This window comes from Meriones unguiculatus, chromosome 20 (assembly GCF_030254825.1).
Source record: "Meriones unguiculatus strain TT.TT164.6M chromosome 20, Bangor_MerUng_6.1, whole genome shotgun sequence".
Lineage (NCBI taxonomy): Eukaryota > Metazoa > Chordata > Mammalia > Rodentia > Muridae > Meriones > Meriones unguiculatus.
This window is the reverse complement of record NC_083367.1, coordinates 15,284,067-15,303,098: the sequence shown is the minus strand read 5'-3', so window position 1 is coordinate 15,303,098 and position 19,032 is coordinate 15,284,067. Positions and strand designations below refer to the sequence as shown.

At 39.8% G+C, this 19,032-nt stretch overlaps 1 protein-coding gene across 21 annotated transcripts in view; it reads left to right on the top strand.

Moving 5' to 3' along the window:
• Lingo2 (leucine rich repeat and Ig domain containing 2) overlaps positions 1 to 19,032 on the top strand; it is a 1,357,796-nt gene that overhangs the window by 1,045,868 nt on the left and 292,896 nt on the right. The gene's annotated exons all lie outside the window — the stretch shown is intronic.

Sequence of the window (19,032 nt, the reverse complement as noted above, 5' to 3'; positions counted from 1 at the left end):
GAAGAAAACAGGAAACAAGTTAGGAGCCTCCCACAGGGTGGTTTTAAAGGCTCTGCCTTGCAGACTATCAAAGAAGATTTTGAGACTTATGGCCAAATTTTGGGCAGAATGCAGGGAATATTATGAAAGAAGTGGGAAATAATAGTAAGACCTGGAGAGGACAGGAGGACAGGAGGTCTACAAGGAGAGCAACAGAGCCAAAAAATTTGAGCACAGGGTCTTTCCTGAGACTAATACTCCAACCAAGTACCATGCATCAAGATAACCTATAACCCCTGCACAGATGTAGTCCATGGCAGTTCAGTGTCCAAGTGGGTTCCATAATAATGGGAACAGGGACTGCTTCTGACATGAACTGATTGACATGCTCTTTGATCACCTCCCCCTGGGGGGGGACAGCCTCACCAGGCCACAGAAGATGACAATGCAGCCACTCCTGATGAGACCTAACAGACTAGGATCAGAAGGAAGAAAAAGAAACCCTCCCCTACCAGTGGACTTAGGTAGGGGAGTGTGTGGAGAAGGGGGAGGAAGAGAGGGATTGGGAAGGGAGAAGGGAGGGAGCTAGAGGGGGGATACAAAGTAAATAAAGTATGATTAAAAATAAAAATAAAAGAATTGGAAAGAAGAAAAAAATGCTTTCTCAACAAGACATTGAATGGTTAAAGAACTTGTGTTCTTTATATTTTAAGAACTGAGCACTCACATTTAAAAACCAGATTGAAAGTTTGAAATCACTAACTTCCTTGCCAGGACTCTGAAACTGCATGCTTTATTAATTGGTAACAATAAAGTTCTCTTCTTGCTGGCAGAGCTCGTCATCTTAGTGTGCTTTATTGTATGGCAACATCAGCCTGTGATATATATATATATATATATGTTTTTACCTGCCCTTTCATTGGGTCATACTATTTGTGCTCAGAATAAATTAAAATAAAAAGAAGAGCTCGTTATTTGCAGTTTGGTTCAAATATTTGCACGTTTGAATAAATTTCATTTAAAAGGACTTCTCAGCATAGCTTTACTAAAATTTGCATTGTTACCATTTAGTACTGGTAATGCAATAAGTACATAAGCTTAGGGTTGTTACGTAAGAAAATCAGTGCTAGTTTTTGATATTGCAAAGCCTGAAGCAGGTTGGAGAAGCATCATTTGTTGATGTCTGAGAGACTGCTGAAGGGATTTACATATTTTCCAGGTATGAGACAGAAAGGTCACTGTAGACACCTGGGCTCTGGGATGACAGATTGAAATTCTGCATCTTGCCTCAGATATATAAAATGACTGAGTTCTTTCAGAATTGTATCTACAGCACTATCAGGGAATGAGGTAGCACACCATGTGTATGTACTCTTAGAGATATACCTGTTGAAATGGCTCTACCATGCATTCAGATCATCTGATGTCACACAGTCAAGTATTTTCCATCCACCCTAAACCCTCAACACTAGAGAAGAGTGGAAATGTGTTGTCCAAACCTCAATGAATTTGAATGTAGACATATATAAAGTATTCATGTGACAATGACTTCCAGATGACCTCATCAGTACTTCCCTGAGTTTATTTATAAGAACATAAATTACCAACTCTCTGATTTTTTGGGTTCCTTTTATATGTTTCTATTTACCTTGTTTATATTTGTTTTAACTCTTGAAGCATAAATTTTACTTCTGAATATATTAGGCTTTCTTGTTAGACTAAAGAATACTTGTTGGCCCTGATATATTATTGAAAGTATTGTGTCCAATGTGTATTGAAGTTTGGAACATTTAGACATGACAAGAAATATTTGCTCATGAATAAATTATAATTTTTCATACATCACATTTACATTATCTTCAAAGGTCAATCTTTGTATTTGTCTTCAAAAGATTTAAAAAAGTATTTTTTAATTCCACTAACTTTTCCTTAAAAAAATCACTTATAAAACAGTGTTACAATTTTCTAGTTTACAACATTGTGGGTTGCTTCTCCATATTTGCTGTAGCTGTTTCATAGTCCTGATATAACTTACTCTCTGGGAGCAAAAGCAATATAGAACCATATGAAAAGACTCAATTATAAAGTAAAGATGTAAACCAGGAAGGGAGCACCATGAGTAATGCGAACAGCTGAAACTGAAGAGTATTCCTAAGCAAGTGCCTTCAGTGGCTCTTTGAGGGGAGCTCCAGAGCATTGCAGTTTTGAAGAACAAAGGGGTCTCTGAGGAGACTTTAAGTCAAAGGACCAAACCAGCAGCAAAAAATATACCAGATGAGGAAAAGGATATGATGAGCTAGTTGACTTTGTTCCCAGCATAGCTCTTTTTTTTTTTTTACATCATTGATACAGATCAGAATTTGAGAAGGAACGAAAGATAGTGGAGGATGACTTGGGGGAAGCTTGAGAGCACAACACTTGCTTGGAAGTTAAGAAAGCCTAGGGTCAACATCAGCATCTCTGTTATTCTCTTATATACATCCACATGCATCACACACACACACACACACACACACACACACACACACACATACACACATCCATACTTGCATATATAGAGAGAGGGATGATAACTATAGAGCTGTAGATGGTAGATAGATGATGATGATACATAGATAGATAGATTATAGGTAAGAGATAGATGACAGATAAAAGATGGATGATAGATGATAGATAATACATAGATAGATCAGAGATAAGAGATAGACAGATACATAGATAGATGACAGAGAAGAGATAGACAGACGGATAGATGATAGATAAGAGATAGATAGATAGATAGATAGATAGATAGATAGATAGATAGATAGATAGATAGATATATCTCCAGTTCTCACTGTCTTCTTTGCTTTTTAAATGATCGCCCAGCTAAAGGATTGCCCCACTCGGCCTCTACTGTTGTTGGCTAAGTATTGGCATCTGAAGGAAAGCAGTCTTGTCAATTGCTTTGTTAATTACTCATCAAAAGCAATCATTGTCAATTGCTCTACAGATATGGATTTTACAGCTGTCATTGGTACACTTGCTAAGGAATTTTTTTTAATTTTTATTAATTACAATTGGTTCACTTTGTATCCCAGGTGTAACCCCCTCCCTCGTCTCCTCCCAATCCCATCCTCCCTCCCTCTTCTCCTCTCTTGCCCCTTCCCCAGTCCACTGATAGGGGCCATCCTCATCTCCTTCCATCTGACCTAGCCTATCAGGTCTCATTAGGACTGGCTGCATTGTTTTCCTCTGTGGCCTGGTAAGGATGCTCCTCATTCCTTTCAGGGGGAGGTGATCAAAGAGCCAGCCACTGAGTTCATGCCAGAGATAGCTCCTGTTCTCTTTACTAGAGAACCCACTTGGACACTGAGCTGCCATGGGCTACACCTGTGCAGGAGTTCTAGTTTATCTCCATGCGTGGTCCTTGCTTGGAGTATCAGTTTCAGAAAAGACCCCTGTGTCCAGATTTTTTGGTTCTGTTGCCCTTCTTATGGAGCTCCCGTCCCCTCCAGGTCTTTCTGTCTCTCCCTTATTTCATAAGATTCCCTGCACTCTGCCTAAAGTTTGACTATGAGTCTCAGCATCTGCTTTAACACCCTGCTGGGTAGAGTCTTTCAGAGGCCCTCTGGTAAGTTCTTGTCCTGTTCCCTTTTTTCTCCCTCTTCCAATGTCTATCCCATTTGCCTTTCTGAATGAGGATTGATCATCTTACCCAGGGTCCTCCTTCTTGCTTAGCTTCTTTAGGTGTGCAGATTTTAGTATGTTTATCCTGTATTATATGTCTAATAATCACTTTAAGTGAGTATATACCATGTGTGTCTTACTGCTTCTGGGATATCTCACTCAGGATGATTTTTCTAGATCCCACCATTTGCCTGCAAATTTCATGATTTCCTTGTTTTTGATTGCTGAGTAGTATTTTGTTGGGTAAATGTACCACAATTTCTGTACCCACTCCTCAGTTGAGGGGCATCTGGGTTGTTTCCAGATTCTGGCTATTACAAATATCTTTGTTGTGTACTTGAGCATAGTTTGGATATATGCCTAGGAGTGATATAGCTGAATCTTGAGGAAGCACTATTCCTAATTGTATGAGAAAGCACCAGATTGATTTCCAGAGTGGTTGTACAAGTTTATATTCCTACTAGCAATGGAGGAGGATTCCCCTTTCTCCACATCCTCTCCAGCATGTGTTGTCACTTGAGGTTTTGATCTTAGCCATTCCAATGGGCATAAGGTGAAATCTCAGGGTTGTTTTGATTTGCATTTCTCTGATCATTAAGGACATTGAGCATTTCTTTAAGTGTTTCTCTGCCATTCGATATTCCTCTATTGAGAATTCTCTGTTTAGCTATGGGCGCCATTTTTTTTTTATTTTAACCTTAATTTCTGGCATATGAATCTCGGCACATGGTAAGAATATCACAGCTTTTCTACAACCGTGTTCTCTAATAAGTATGCCAGAATCCTTTCTTTGAAGAACAGCTACAGAGGTATTAAATACAAGTGTGTTGTTTGTAATGCCTCTCTTTGTATAAGAGAATACCAAAGTTACACACTCTCTTCTGAGGACTCATAAGGAATTACCTTGGACAGTCCTTTGGTGATTTGCAAATTGTCTTGGGGCCAGTGTTTTCCTGAGCTTTTGAACAGTGCTTACTATCAGGGCCTTGGGAATCAAAATAATAATGGGATACCATTCTCTAGCAAATACTACTAGAGAGGTTTGTGACTTTCTTCTTCTTCAAGTGTTATTAACTTATCTAAAAAAAAAATCACTGTGCCTCTTACTTTGTTGGGATTGGCCTTTTAAGGTTATTAGAATGTTATGAATTGTACAGTGAAGAGACTCATCCATTGAACTCAAGAGCAGACTAGTACCAATGAGTGTGAAAGAAATTGTTTAAGAATAAAGGAGACAAGTTGTCAGGTTATAAGATTGGAGAAGCATAAGATGTGTATAAAAATAATGGTACAACTGAACACTTTATAATACCATGATTGAAATTTCAATTTTAAACTATGTACAAAGTCCCCTGGAATGGAAGGGGTACATACTGCTCTTCCAAATGATGAGACTCTTATTGAGTCTGGACATGATAAAATCTGTTGGGAAGCAGAATCAAGAGTTATGCTACTAAAACAGCTCCATGAGAGGCGAGGGCAATTTCTGCTTATGCTGTGGCCCTAAACATTATGTCAGTGGCATGCACAGAGGGAAGAAGGATGCTGGAACAGCAGTCCTGACATCACACCTTGCTAGGTGTAGCAAGTGTTCAGGAGGCTCTGATGGATATTTGGGGAAGGGAGTTATTAGACTTCATTGTGGTTAGAAATTACATGGGTGTGGTGTCACACTGTGGATTCTAATTCCCAAGTTCTGAACTGGCACCTATTATTCTACAAAGTCCCAAGTCATGATGATGTTAGCCAAGAGCTACACTGTGCTTGGAGGCTGGAAGAGAAGCTTGTTTGACATGTCTTTCCTCTTCAGCCTTAGGTACTCAAGTATCAGAATTGGGGAAGCCCCTATTTTACCTTTATTTTTCAATCTTCAGTGTAAGGAGAGAAGCTTTCCATCACACTGCTTACTGTCCCACTGACACCCACAATGAGCTTTTTGAGCAGGCTAATGCTAAATAAATTTCTCATTAAAATTTAAACAACTTCTCCCCTGCAGATGCCTGTAACTTACTCTTCTGAAGTTATACCATAATATTCTATTTGCACATACTGTTATTCTTAAAAATATAATAAATTTAAATTACAAATATTCAATTTGTGACTTACTTGTTTACAGAATTTGGACTTTCTTCAGTAAGTATTCTCTGGACATCAAAGGACTGACAGTGAAAGTACTTGTCTCTCTATAAAAAAATCAGAGCCTTTTGAAAGTTTTCTGAATGTTTTTAAGTTAATTTCTTTGGCAGGAAAGTGGCATGTATAAAAGCACATACATTAAGTTAAGCGAAAGTGGAACAGCATGTAGCACTATTTTCTCCTATGTGTCTAATGTTAATTAACTTCGAACTCCCACATTTTTGTTTGTGTGTTTGTTTCATTATTTTCTACAGTTACAGAGCAAAGAGAATTGGCCCTGGATCAAGAGGACTCTTTTCTTAGCTTGCAAAAACATCACGGTCTTACAGTAATATGTTCCCTTAGTATATTCAGAGGTGGACACTGAAGACACTAGCAGACACAGGACCTTTCTTCTTCTTACCATATATGAGCTCTGACAGATTAGTTAGATCTTCTGAGTGTCAGGCTTCTCACAGATAACACCTGATTTATACAAATACATCGTGCCTGGTGCATACCTTTAATCCAAGCATTCAAGAGGAGAGGAAAGTGAATCTCTGAGTTCGAGGCCACCTTGGTCTACATAGTGAATTTCTGGTCAGCCAGTGACATGTAAAGAGGCTCTGTATCAGAAAGGAAAGAAAGAAAGAAAGAAAGAAAGAAAGAAAGAAAGAAAGAAAGAAAGAAAGAAAGAAAGGAAAAAAGGAAAGAGAACAAGGAAGGAAGGAAGGAAGGAAGGAAGGAAGGAAGGAAGGAAGGAAGGAAGGAAGGAAGAAGAGAAAGAAAGACAAAAACTAATAATGAGTTTGCTAAGAACTAAGGAGACTATGACTATAAATTGGAAGCATGAAAGTTGATACACTGTAAGCTTTCACTAGATAGTAGGCATTAATCTTAGTAGCACGATTGTTAATTATTACTTTTCCAACAAGAATAAATTTGATTCAGGAAGAAGTGGCTGGCAGAGCCTCTGAAAAACATTCGTGATCTGGTGCTTATGTACCAGCTGCTAATTTGCTTGTTTATTTCATTTGATTTTCCTTAGCTGCACATAAGGGAAGTGGGTGGCAGAGCTTAATTTATTTGTCCCTTTTTTTGAGAATGTGGGGTTTTGGCTCTCACACTATTTTGAGGCATGGCCTGGTGGTGGCACTGGGGATGTGCACACTTGGGGAAGGTGGGCGGGTTGTGTACCTCTCCGAGTAGCTCCAGCGGCGTTCTTTCCCGAAGTGATCATCAGAGGTGCTACATTGCCGGCGCTACCAGCCAAAGGCCTCTCCTCCCTCAGATCTGGAAACACATGAAAAGAGCCATGACTCATGGGCTACAACTTTCTCAGCTGCTTGATACAAGCACCGATAGGCTCAGCTCCCATGTTTGCATCACCCCGCAGACTGCCTGAGGGGGAAAGGGCTCATAGCTTTCCAATATAGTGCTTCCAGAGGATCACTGACACACTGGGAGACACTGTGAAGAGGGTGGGACACAGATGCTGTCCCTTTGCTGGAGTCCACGGAAGGATGAGCTGAGGTGGTAGGAGGGGTATCTTCAGATGCTTAGAGGTATGGCATTCACAGTATTTTTAAACCTTTCTTTACAAACTGTCAAAGAATCCCTGCTCTCCTGCCTTGATTTCACACGCACTGAGCTTTGCACATTTCTCTGTCAGCATTTACTCTTGCTGTGGTTCTGAGTATGGCCTTCCTGTCTATTGTGGACTATGTGCTCTGTGAGGGCAAGGCTGTTCACACACATCTTGGTATCGTCAGTTCTGAGTTCACCGTTTAACAGACAGTGGTGATTAAATAGACATTGCTGGCTATAAGAATGCACAGATTGATAAATGGATGGATAAGGAGGTGAATGGCTACCAGCATGAAATAAGAAAAGAAACAATTATGCAGCACAATAGATTGTTGGGGATATACAAATACTTTCCAATTGACAAGGACATTTGGTGGAGGGAACTAACCTCAAAGTAATTTAAATAAGATTTTAAATTAAAGAATAAAATATCCTCAGAAATGAAAATGAGTATCTCTGATTATGTTGTATGAACATGCTATTTAAATAAAATCTAAAACAGTTTTAGTTTATTTAAAGACAAAATTATTGAATCTATAGGAAATTTACATAGCAGAAATACTAATCTTCAATGCGAAAAATGATTGTTTCTCCAAGCACTTCCTGTAACAGTGTTTATTAAATGCCTGCCTTGTACTGGATACAATGAGCTGACAGATGAATTGGAGTAGATATTTGGAGGCTTAGGATTAAATTAAGAAGCAGATGGGTAAATAAGTAATTGTAGCAGTAGGAAAATAGAGGTCTGAGCTTAGAAATGTGGAAACAAAACCTGGGCATGTTTAGCTACACTCAGAATAATCTGAAAAGGGAAAAGGGGACCATATGAACTGGAACTTGGAAAATGTTTAACGGTTTACCCTGACTGGAGGAAACATGAGGTTGTATTAGGGGTGGGGTGAGACAGAGTGCATTCTGGGAAATGTAGTACTTCATTATTTTACAGCAATCTCAGTGTGTAGATGAGACCAGAAATGAAGAGGGAATGAGAGCTATGGTTACAGAACTGATCCCTCCAAACAGAGGAAGTGTGCTTGAAGAATGTAATAATCAGTGCTGAGTGCTGTTTCACTGATTGCGGTACAATGCTGACTGAACCCTGATGTCTCTGGAACTTTTATTGTTGTTCTATTGCAATGAGGAGGTGTAGGCTCAGGTGTGGGGTCCTAGTTTCACATGCCTGTACTTATTTTGGCAAAGGCAATTAATTGAAATGTGATAAATGACTTAATTTTATGTAATAGAGTTAATTGTATATACACCATTTTACAAATCAGAAACATGCCGTGAAAAAATATGGTGTTAGTAAATATGCAAATGGACTCATTACCAAGATGCGCAGAAGAATGTTGACTTGCTTCATGGCTTCTACACATGGACTTCTTTATGAAGCTCGTCTCTTTTTTAATTAATTAAGTAATTCATTCACTTTGCATCCCATTCCTAGCCCCTTCCCTCCTCTTTCCAGTACCACTCTTCTTTCCCTTTTCCCTATTCCTGCTTCCTTATTCATCAGGTAAAGAGAGCTCTCCATACCCACCCATCCAACTCATCAAGTCACATGAGGACTGAGTGCATCCTCTTCCCCTCAGAAAGCAGGCAACAGAGCCCATGCCAGACATGGCTCCATCTCCCCTTGCTAGGAAACCCATATGAAGCCTGAGCTGCCCGTCTGCTGCCTCTGTGTAAGGGGCCTAGGTCCACTCTATGCATGATTCTTGACTGGTGTTGCAGTTTCAAGTCCCCTGGGCCCTGGCTAGTTAGCTCTGTTGTTCTTTTCTTGTGGAGCTCCTGGCCATCTTAGTATATGCAGGAACATATAAATGTAAAAGGCGGTCTTCTGGCCACAAAGCAGATAGCAACTGTCCTAGGATTGCCTTTTCTTAGTTTCTTTTTCATGAGATAGAGTAGCTATTTGAAGTATTTTCTATAATGTTGTGTTTGGGGGACAGTGTCTTATTCTATAGCCTTCGCTGATCTCAAACTCTTGACGATATTCTGATCTCAGCTTTCTAAATGATAAGACTGTGTGTGTGAGCCTACAACACTCAGCTTGTAATCTAAATTTTATTTAATTTTATCCATATAAGTGATTAACTAGACAGTTTTCTCAAAGATTGGTTTACCAAAATTATCCAGTCCATTAGAAACATTTTTGTAAAAACTAAGAACTCTCCTTCAAAGTCTTTCTGATTTTATTGTTGATATTTATTTGACTTATTTTGAGTGTCTGTTGCAAAGAACTATGTTTGTGTGCGCATGCAATTAACACTGACATTAACATGTGGTAGCGCCTTATGCTGTACGGCACTAGGATAAGTAGTTTTATTTAATAATATCAACTCATTTAATCTTTAGCTGCAAGGTAGTAACTTTTATAGGTGAGAAGTTCAAGACTGAAGGAACTTAACAAAGATCTTGGTCTGATCATGAAGTGGGAGATGCTGAAGTCAGTGATGGAACCCATACGCTCAAGCTCTAGGGTCCATGCTCTTAAATCTTAGGCAGCATCCACATTTCACGCCCTTTAAGAGGACTCCGAGCTCCGTGAGCCCATAAAGAACACCTCATAGATCCGTGTGGGAACAACCCGCGAACTCAGGAATCATGCTTACAGAAGGGTGGGCAGTGAAAGGCAGCCATGCTTGAGTTGCGGTAGGATTTCTTTCAGATGGAGGTTAAGCTGACCTCATAGCCTGAAAACTGACATAAGGACAAGCCATGGAATGTAAGACTCAAGGCTGACTGGAGCGCAGTAGATGGAGCAGTGAAGGGCCAGCGGAATGATGTGGAGGACAGCGAGGTCGAGTACAACTGACTCTGGAGAGGTGTCAAGCATATTCCAGGTGGGAAGATTTGGATTTAAACAGCCATTTTCAGCATGTGAGTTGTGATCCCGTCGAAGGGTCAAACAACCCTCTTGCAGGGGTCGCCTAAGACAGTTGGAAAACAGGTATTGCATTACAATTCATAACAGTAGCAAAATTACAGGTATGAAGTAGCAACAAAATTTTCATGGGTGCATGTCACCACAACATAAGGAACTACATTAAAGGGTGGCAGGGTTAAGAAGACAGAGAACCACTGGATCATGAGAGTTATTGTTCTTAGTTTTGTCTTTTTTTCCTTTTGTAAGCAAAGGAGTAAGAAGAGGAAAGATAAATTAGGCAGCTACATGCCAGGTAAATTAAATGAACAATGGGAAGGATTTGAAAGGTCAAAGAGGGGAAAAGACTGATGTTCTAATGGATTTAAACACTTCCGTGGGAACAACTTACACAGAAATTTAAAAGAAAGAAGGAAGCTTCCAAAGCATCTTAACTTTGAAATGAGAACCAAGACATGTTGAAACTACATTCCTGTAATGTAATACACCCACGAAAACTGTTCTCCCATCCAACACACACTGGGATTTTTCGGGTTCTGAGCAAATCTGAAAGAAAAATCTTTTCTTTACTTCCTTCCTGTACTCTGGAGCCATGAATAACAGAATTCTTTAACTTTGGCTCTATTGTTTGATGACAGGTTTGCACAAGATGGATGTACAGAGGGTCACGGCTAGTACATTATTCTCAGATGTCTATGACTGTCCCATGATGGGATGATGATATATGTGCCAGTGTACAATGAACATTAATAATGGTCAGGGCTTACTCAGGACACAGGAGAGGCCAGGGATTCTTCATGTGGGATCTTCTGCATTATCATTTCTTCAAGAGGAGTCCTTAACAAGCCAGAACTTAGAAAGAATCTGACAAGATTTCCTAAATAGTACATTCTTAAAGAAGGCTCTTGTAGTGTTGTTTTTAATAACGTTCATTTTAATTACACTAGTCATTCAAATACAAAAGCATATACTGGTGGAAGCAGTGTGCCTTTAAATCTTCCAACTTCTAAGACTCCAGCCCTTTCCCTGGAATGTCACTGGATCTGGTGTCCACAGGGGAAGCTGCTGCCTCTGGGAGCTTGTCCAGGGCTTTTGAAAGAGGTGCTGATGGGGCAGAGGCTTGCGTTTACCCACTTGTGCCATTCGCTAACTTTCTTCCTTTAACACTAACATCTTATTTTATTTGAATGTTTTTCAACTCTGATGAGGTTCAAACCCAGGTGTCATGCTGCTAGGCAAATGTCCAGGCAATGAACTCTAAATACTTCCCAGTCCCTGTGCCATTTCATTATTAGAAATAATCTTGAACACACAGAAAAGCAGCAAAGATAATGCAGGGGATTTCTTCACCCAGAATTAGTCCTTGTTTAAAATCTATGTTCTTTGGTACATTTCTCAATTTAGTTATGTTTTTCCAAAATGCCTTTCAGAATAAGTTGCCTATTTGCCTCTTCATTAAAAAGCACTCATTAAATTTATCAAACCTTCTGTTACCTATCCTGAAATCCATAATGAATTGTGTCCGTTGCCTCACTCATATCCCGTGTAGAAAAGATGTTAAATCTAGTCTCAAATCATTATTTTTTTAAATGTATTAGAACTTTGATTGATAGTAAGATATGGAAAGACAGGATGTAGATATTTAGAAAGGGAGCATGAGGACATTAAATCTATTCTGTGTTTTTATCCTCAAGAGAGCAATCATTGTGAAGGGTCATATCCATCAATGTTCTCTGAGAGATCTATCTAGCTCCACTGAGGTTTACACAGCATGTTCATGCTCTCGCATCACACATAAAAGGAATTCAATCGTCAGTGAGGGCGCATAAATGATGGTGATCTCACGGAAATATGGTGCCTGGTGTTGTCATAGCTGTCTTAGTTTGTGTCAGAATACCATGGTATATTTGCACAATGATGAACTTGATTGTCAAAATATAGCCACATGATGTTAGAGTCAGTTGTCTTTCAGTGTCTTCAGTGCCTAGAAATGCTCAGCTCCCTCCAATAAAGCACTATATACCTCAAATCACCTCTAGATTACCACAGTACTTAAAGCAATGTACATGTAGCTACACTCATGCTGTATTTTCAAAGCAATTATGATGAGACAAAGGTCAGTGTCATTTAACCAACATCTTTATTGCTTGTGATGCTGTTCCATGAAGATACTATCTATACACTTATACCACGTACTTTGAACATATTCCCCCACATGCTTCTCTCCTTTCTTCTCTCTCCTTCAGCTTCCACTGCTCTCTTCAACCTAGTTATTACTTACTCTTCGGGACATAAATGCACACATAATTTTACATATAAAATCTAAGACCTACAAATGAGAGAAACATGAATATATGACTTGGTGTATCTGACTTAATTTATTTAATAGGATTCTTCGGTCAAGTTCATTTTTCTACAAATGAAATAACTGAGAGAGTGTTAAAGAATTGGCTCCCATAAATGTGGAGAGTGGCAAGGCAGAGTGCATAGGGCAGGCTAGAACTCTTGCCAGCAGCTAGCTGATGGTGTAAAATGCCCTCGCATTTAAAGCACGCCAACAAGCCCGAATCACAACATCTTTTTATGTTATAGTGTAGGGCAGAATTTCTTTTTCTCCAGGAAATCTCAAATTTAGCCCTTAGATCCTTTCAGCTGATTGTGTTCCACGCACCCACATTACCAACAGTAATGTTTGTAAAAATCCATGTCTAGATGGTAGATATTAATGAATACTAGTGGTCAATTAAATATTTGGACAGCCAAATAAAACAACCACAACCAACGATTCCCATATTTTACATGTGAGGAGGCAAAGGCTTTGCAGCATTATTCTCAGAGTATGGGTTCTCACAGTACAGCAGACCCAGCAGGTACTCCCAGTGAGCACTACTCCCAAAGCACACGCTTGTGCCTGGTATTTCCGGTTTCCAAGCTGCCAAAGGATGGTTTCAGAAATGGAGAGTTTGGGTCATTTATGCACACATGAGCTGAATGATTAACTAAAAAGGATGTTTTAGAAATGGTTCAGAAAATTATGCTAGCTCTCAGCACTCCATTTACCTTGATGAATATATGCTGTGTTTAAGCATATTGTTCTTTACAGTTGTTCTACTTTCCCTACTTTATAATGTTTTTATACATAGAAACCCTTGCATTCCATCAGTACCCTTTATAAAAGCTAGACAGGTAAATTGTACACATCCTTATATAGCCTACAAAATTTGCAGTTTTAAAACAGCATTTCTAACTATTGCCACTATTTGCCAATTTTATTTATTTTTGGTTAAATTTTTAATTTTAAATTCTTTATTAATTACACTTTATTCACTTTGTATCCCCCCTATGGTTCTCTTCCCTCCCATCCCAATCCTTCCCTTCCTCCCCCCCCCTCCTGCACGCATGCCCCTCCCCAAGTCCACTGATAGGGGAGGTCTTCTTTTCTTTCCTTCTGATCCTAGTCAATTAGGTCTCATCAGGTGTGGCTGTATGGTCTTTTTCTGTGGCCTGGTAAGGCTGCTCTCACCTCAGGGGGAGGTGATTAATGAGCAGGCCAATAGTTCATGTCAGACACAGTTCCTGTTCCTATTACTATGGAACCCACTTGGACACTGAACTACCATGGGCTATATCTGTGCAGGGGTCTTAGGTTATCTCCATGCATGGTCCTTGGTTGGAATATCAGGAAAGACCCCTGTGCTCAGATTTTTTGGTTCTGTTGCTCTCCTTGTAGATTTCCTGTCCTCTCCAGATCTTACTGTTTCCCACTTCTTTTATAAGATTCCCTGCACTCTGCCCAAATGTTGGCCATAAGTCTCAGCATCTGCATTGATAGTCTGCAGGGCATAGCCTTTCAGAGGTCCTCTGTGTCAGTCAATTTTATTTTTAAGAGTCCATACAGAAATACATGAGAATTTGCAGAGAAACAGCAGAGGTGGGGAGTAAAATCAATTGTAAGTGATTTATGTAAGTATAAACTTTGCATATACCATATGAAGCATTTGTATCCTTTATTTTATAACAAGAATGATTTCACAAAACTATAACTAAGCCCATAGCACATTTTCAGAATTATCCTTGTCATCAGAAAAGAACTATCACTAATTACCCAATTTTAAGTAATAAATATTATAGAAATAATATTCATTAATGTTGTTGCATATAAAATCTTTTGCTATTATAAGTATAATATTAACAATTCTTCAATTGCTCAACAGGGTTATTGCTAATACTTTAAGCATTTTAGAAAGAGAAAAAAATCATATGCAGAAAGATTAGACAATCTGCATGTAAGTGGATTATTTTGTTTTCTAATTTTTACTTGTCATCTTAATATAAATTGGTATGCTTTATGTATAATTCAAATTGTCCTTTGGAATCTAAAAGTGTTCATATTTTGATAGATAATAAAGAAATGTAATTAAATACCTTATGCTCAGTTAGTAGCAAAATGGCTGCCAAATTAAAAACATAATTTATGACCCTTTAACACACAGTCCAAAGTTTTCCCATTAAACTGCAACATCTTCTCATAATAAAAATCTCTGTTATGACAGCCTACCATGAAAACCTCCATTGCTTAGCAAATATTAATTTTCTACATTGCAGTCTATAATTACCATCACTGGGCAATTACATGGTGCTTTGCTTGAGTAACATGTTGTCATCTAATTTTAAGGTGGATTATATTTCTCATAGAATTAAGTACACCTCTGTCTCCTGGCATTATTATCTATTAAGGAATAAAACTCTTGAGTTTAATTTTAAAATGTAAGGTATGACAGTGTCTTAGAAACACTAAAAGGACTGTGTATCATAGTTCCCTAAGATCCAACTATGCCTCTAATATATGAATGTGAAACTGTGTTTCTTTAATTATCTGTAACAACAATTAAAAGAAAAGGTACCATGAATTTGAGAGACAGCAGAGGTGGGAGTACATGGGAAGGATGAAGGGAGAAATGGAAAGAGGCAAAGTGGAATAACTTTAGAATAATAATATTCTAATTTGAAGAAAATTAAAAATACATAAAATAACTCACTAGCAATAAAATATACAACTTGACTTGCTCCCAGTGTAGTCTGATTGAATCCATTTACTTTACAGTCAACAAAATTAATCAATGACATGAAACAAGAAACAAAACACAGACACCAACAGAAAATGTGCTTCTGGTTCTAATTTAAGGTTAAAAGTCCACATTGTACCAAAAAATCTGGACAAAATGGTCTTTTCTGAGACTGATACTCCAACCAAGGACCATGCATGGAGATAACCTAGAACCCCTGCACAGATGCAGCCCATGGCAGCCCAGTTTCCAGGTGGGTTCCCAACTAATGGGAACAGAGACTGTCTCTGACATGAACTCAGTGGCTGGCTCTTTGATCACCTTCCAGTGAAGGGGGAACAGCCTTACCAGGCCACAGAGGAAGACAATGCAGCCAATCCTGAAAAGACCTGATCTGTCAGAGGGAAGGGGTGGAGGACCTCCCCTATCAGTGTACTTGGGGAGGGGCATGGGAGGAGATGAGGGAAGGAGTGTGGAATTGGAAGGGGATGAGGGAGGGGGCTATAGCTGGGATACAAAGTGAATGAACTGTAATCAATATAAAATAAATTAATTTTTCTAAGTTCATATTGTATGTGTGCGATTTAAATATGAATGGGAATAGAAACAATATGGAAATCATCTTGGCCTAAATGTGTTCAAATACTTTCCATTGTAAATGTTTTTTTTAAACTATGCACTTCTATTTACTATTGAGAACTGCCTATAGAATGCTTGCCATACTGATCAAGTAGAATTCATATTTCTAAAATTGCTGTCATACTAAGACATTTGTATAAAACATTTTAAACAGAATAATCTAATCTGACATCTTCCTATAATGTCATAACAATAAAACCCTCATTAATATACAATGATAGTGGAATAGAAGCCACTAGAGGGGAGGAGACGGGAAAGGAGAGGGAGGGAGGAGGAATGATAAAATCAATGTATAAAAGCAAATTAAATAATAAATATTAAAATAATTTGAACAAAGAAATGTGAAGGGAAACTATTCATGCTGAAAACAAAACAAAAACAAACAACGATGCAGGAAAGAAATTTTAATCTGCATGGGTGTAACTTCGATTATAATATCTATAATTGTTATAATATTTATAACATCAGTTATAATGTGCAATAATATTTTATTGTATATTAAATGACATGTGTGCTTAGCTATATTAGTATGCTTAACATATATGTCAGTAATAGCAGTGACAATGGGTTTAGACAATAAGAATTTTACTGTTTTGAAAGCTTCATTTTTTCATGAAGCTGTGATATATTAATTAACGGTGGGCTTGATGAGTTTAAACAAAGCAGTGTTCAGTGGTAGCAATAATGATAGTTCTAGATATTTTTGTCTGGTTGAGGAACTCACACAGCTCCTGCTCCTCCTGAAACATGAAATCCTTAGACCTTCACACCAACATTTCTGATCGTGCACCAGGATGTTCAGTCCTCAGCTCTATGCAGTCCTCGAACCCGAGGTATTCTCATCTACTGTGGGCACCATTCCTCCACAGAACTCTAGCCTTAATCCGTCTACCAGAGAAACTTGAGACTCAGAATATTTACCCTCATGGATTCATTACAGCAACTAGCCAATCTGCAGAGCCTGTACATATAAAGCTGGCTAGCTTTACAAGATTCTCTGGTAGAGATTTCTTTAATTTGTGTGTTTACCATAGCAAACCCCATGTTTTGTAAGCTTGTGTGCCTATCACAGATCCATACCCTGACAGGAAAACATGCAGCAAGGAATAACAGGGAAGGACTTTACACTCCAAGGAGTCCATGTTCAACTTTACATAGGTCAGTAAAATGGGCAGAAGTGGCTAAGTTAATGGGCTAGAAAACCTCTGTAATTGCATCTAAAACTCCTAAGACAAAGCCACCGTTCTCTGACAAATCAAAGTGGAATCTGGACCAGCATAGAATATAGAAAAGCTTTTTAAAAAAACAGTCCAAAGAAGTGCAGACAGGCTTTGAACTTGCTGTGTAACCCAGGCCTTAGACTTAAAATCCTGGATCAGTTTCCTAAGTGCTGAGGAATGCTGGGTTTGCAGGCAAGAGCTAACATACCCAGCATGAAGAAGCCTGGACTTTTCCCAGGCAGCATAGCCTCAAGTTCTGATAATTTGGGTTTTGGGATAGGGTTTGGCCCTGAAGCCCTGTCAGGTTTAGAACTGACTGTGTAGATTTCAAACTTTCACCAACCCCCTTATTTCTGTGTTACAGTTATGAGCCACCAGCATTCCAGTGGAAATTTATTTAATTCAGGTTTTTGCCATAGTGAGACCTGTGTTTTTGTAAGTCTGTGTGCTGGTCACGGGATCCAATGTGCCAGTCTCACACGGAAAAATTATTAAAAGTTGATCATTACTCTTCATAAGAGTACTCTGAGTACTCTTCAGAGACACTGTATGTATAGTATTCATACACCTACTTTTTAGGACAATTCATGTTTTCACTGTCTCTGAACTTATGGAACCTGGGGGCTCCTCGGAAATGGCTGTCTCATGTCAAGTATAAGTGTATGAACTACCCACTGTTCAAGTTTGTTCAGGGCTTCTTAAAATGGAATGCGCCTAAGAGATAACATTGTTATTGTTCTGATGAAATTTGTGGAAGAGATAGTCATCACTTCACGGTCATTCTATAAACTATGCCTCTGTTTTCGCTCATCTGTCAGTATTAGAACCTCACTGGGACTCCTATCAGATATCCCATTGTTGGCTTGTGTCATGGAGATCCTGCAGTTTTGGATCTGTAGGAGCAGCCCCTTCATGAACCCAGCTGTTCATTCAAGGGATAGGTGTTGGGGTGGGCCAAGTCAAAGACCTGGATCTGGGCCTGACAGGTGTCTGAGCTAATCAGCCCGCTGGCTCTCTTGCTTTCATACCATCGGGGCCTGCTCATCCACAACCCCTGCAACCAGGGCCAGCTCTATCCTGCTGCCCAGGCTAGGTGCAGGGCCCACTCTCCCAAGTGTTGGAGCTGGTGAGGGACAGAGCCAGTTTTCCCACTCTCGTTACCCCGGGGCCAGCTCTCCCACCTGCAGTATGTAGAGAGGGATTAGGAAGGACATGAAGGAGTCTCTCCCTAGCATACCACCGCCCAGCAGACGAGAGGCAGAGCCGGCTCTCTGGCACTCATGACCTCTAGACCAGCTCACCTGCAACCCCTACAAGTCAGGGCCAGCTCTAGCGTGCTGCCCATGTGAGGTGCAGGGCCTGCTCTCCCTAGTGCTGGAGCAGATGAGGGGAAGGAACAGCTCTCCTGCTCTTATGACCCCAGGAGCCAGATCTCCTGCCTGCCATAGGCGGAAAGGGCGAGAGTGGGAGAGGGCATTTCTTCCTCGCTCATGCTGTCACATAGCATACAAGCTGAAGGGTCGGCTCTCCCACACTCACACCCTCAGGCTGGCTCACACGCAACTCCAGCAGTACCTGCTCTCCTGAGTACTGTGGCTGGCTATGGGCAGAGTCAGGTGTCCTGCTCTCCTGCTCCCAGACACAGCTCCCCCATGATGCCCAGGTAAAGGGCAGTGACAGTTCTGCACAGTCCTCAGATATGTCCCCGCGCTGAAGCCCAGATGAGCGATGTCAACCTGACCTTCAGTGGTAACAGACATCCCAGGGCTATGGATCCAGATATGGCTCCCCAGATGTGCCAGCACAATCCAGGACACCACCATGGTCCTAGGGAGCATCACCAGCTACTCACATCAGGCTGCTCCTCACT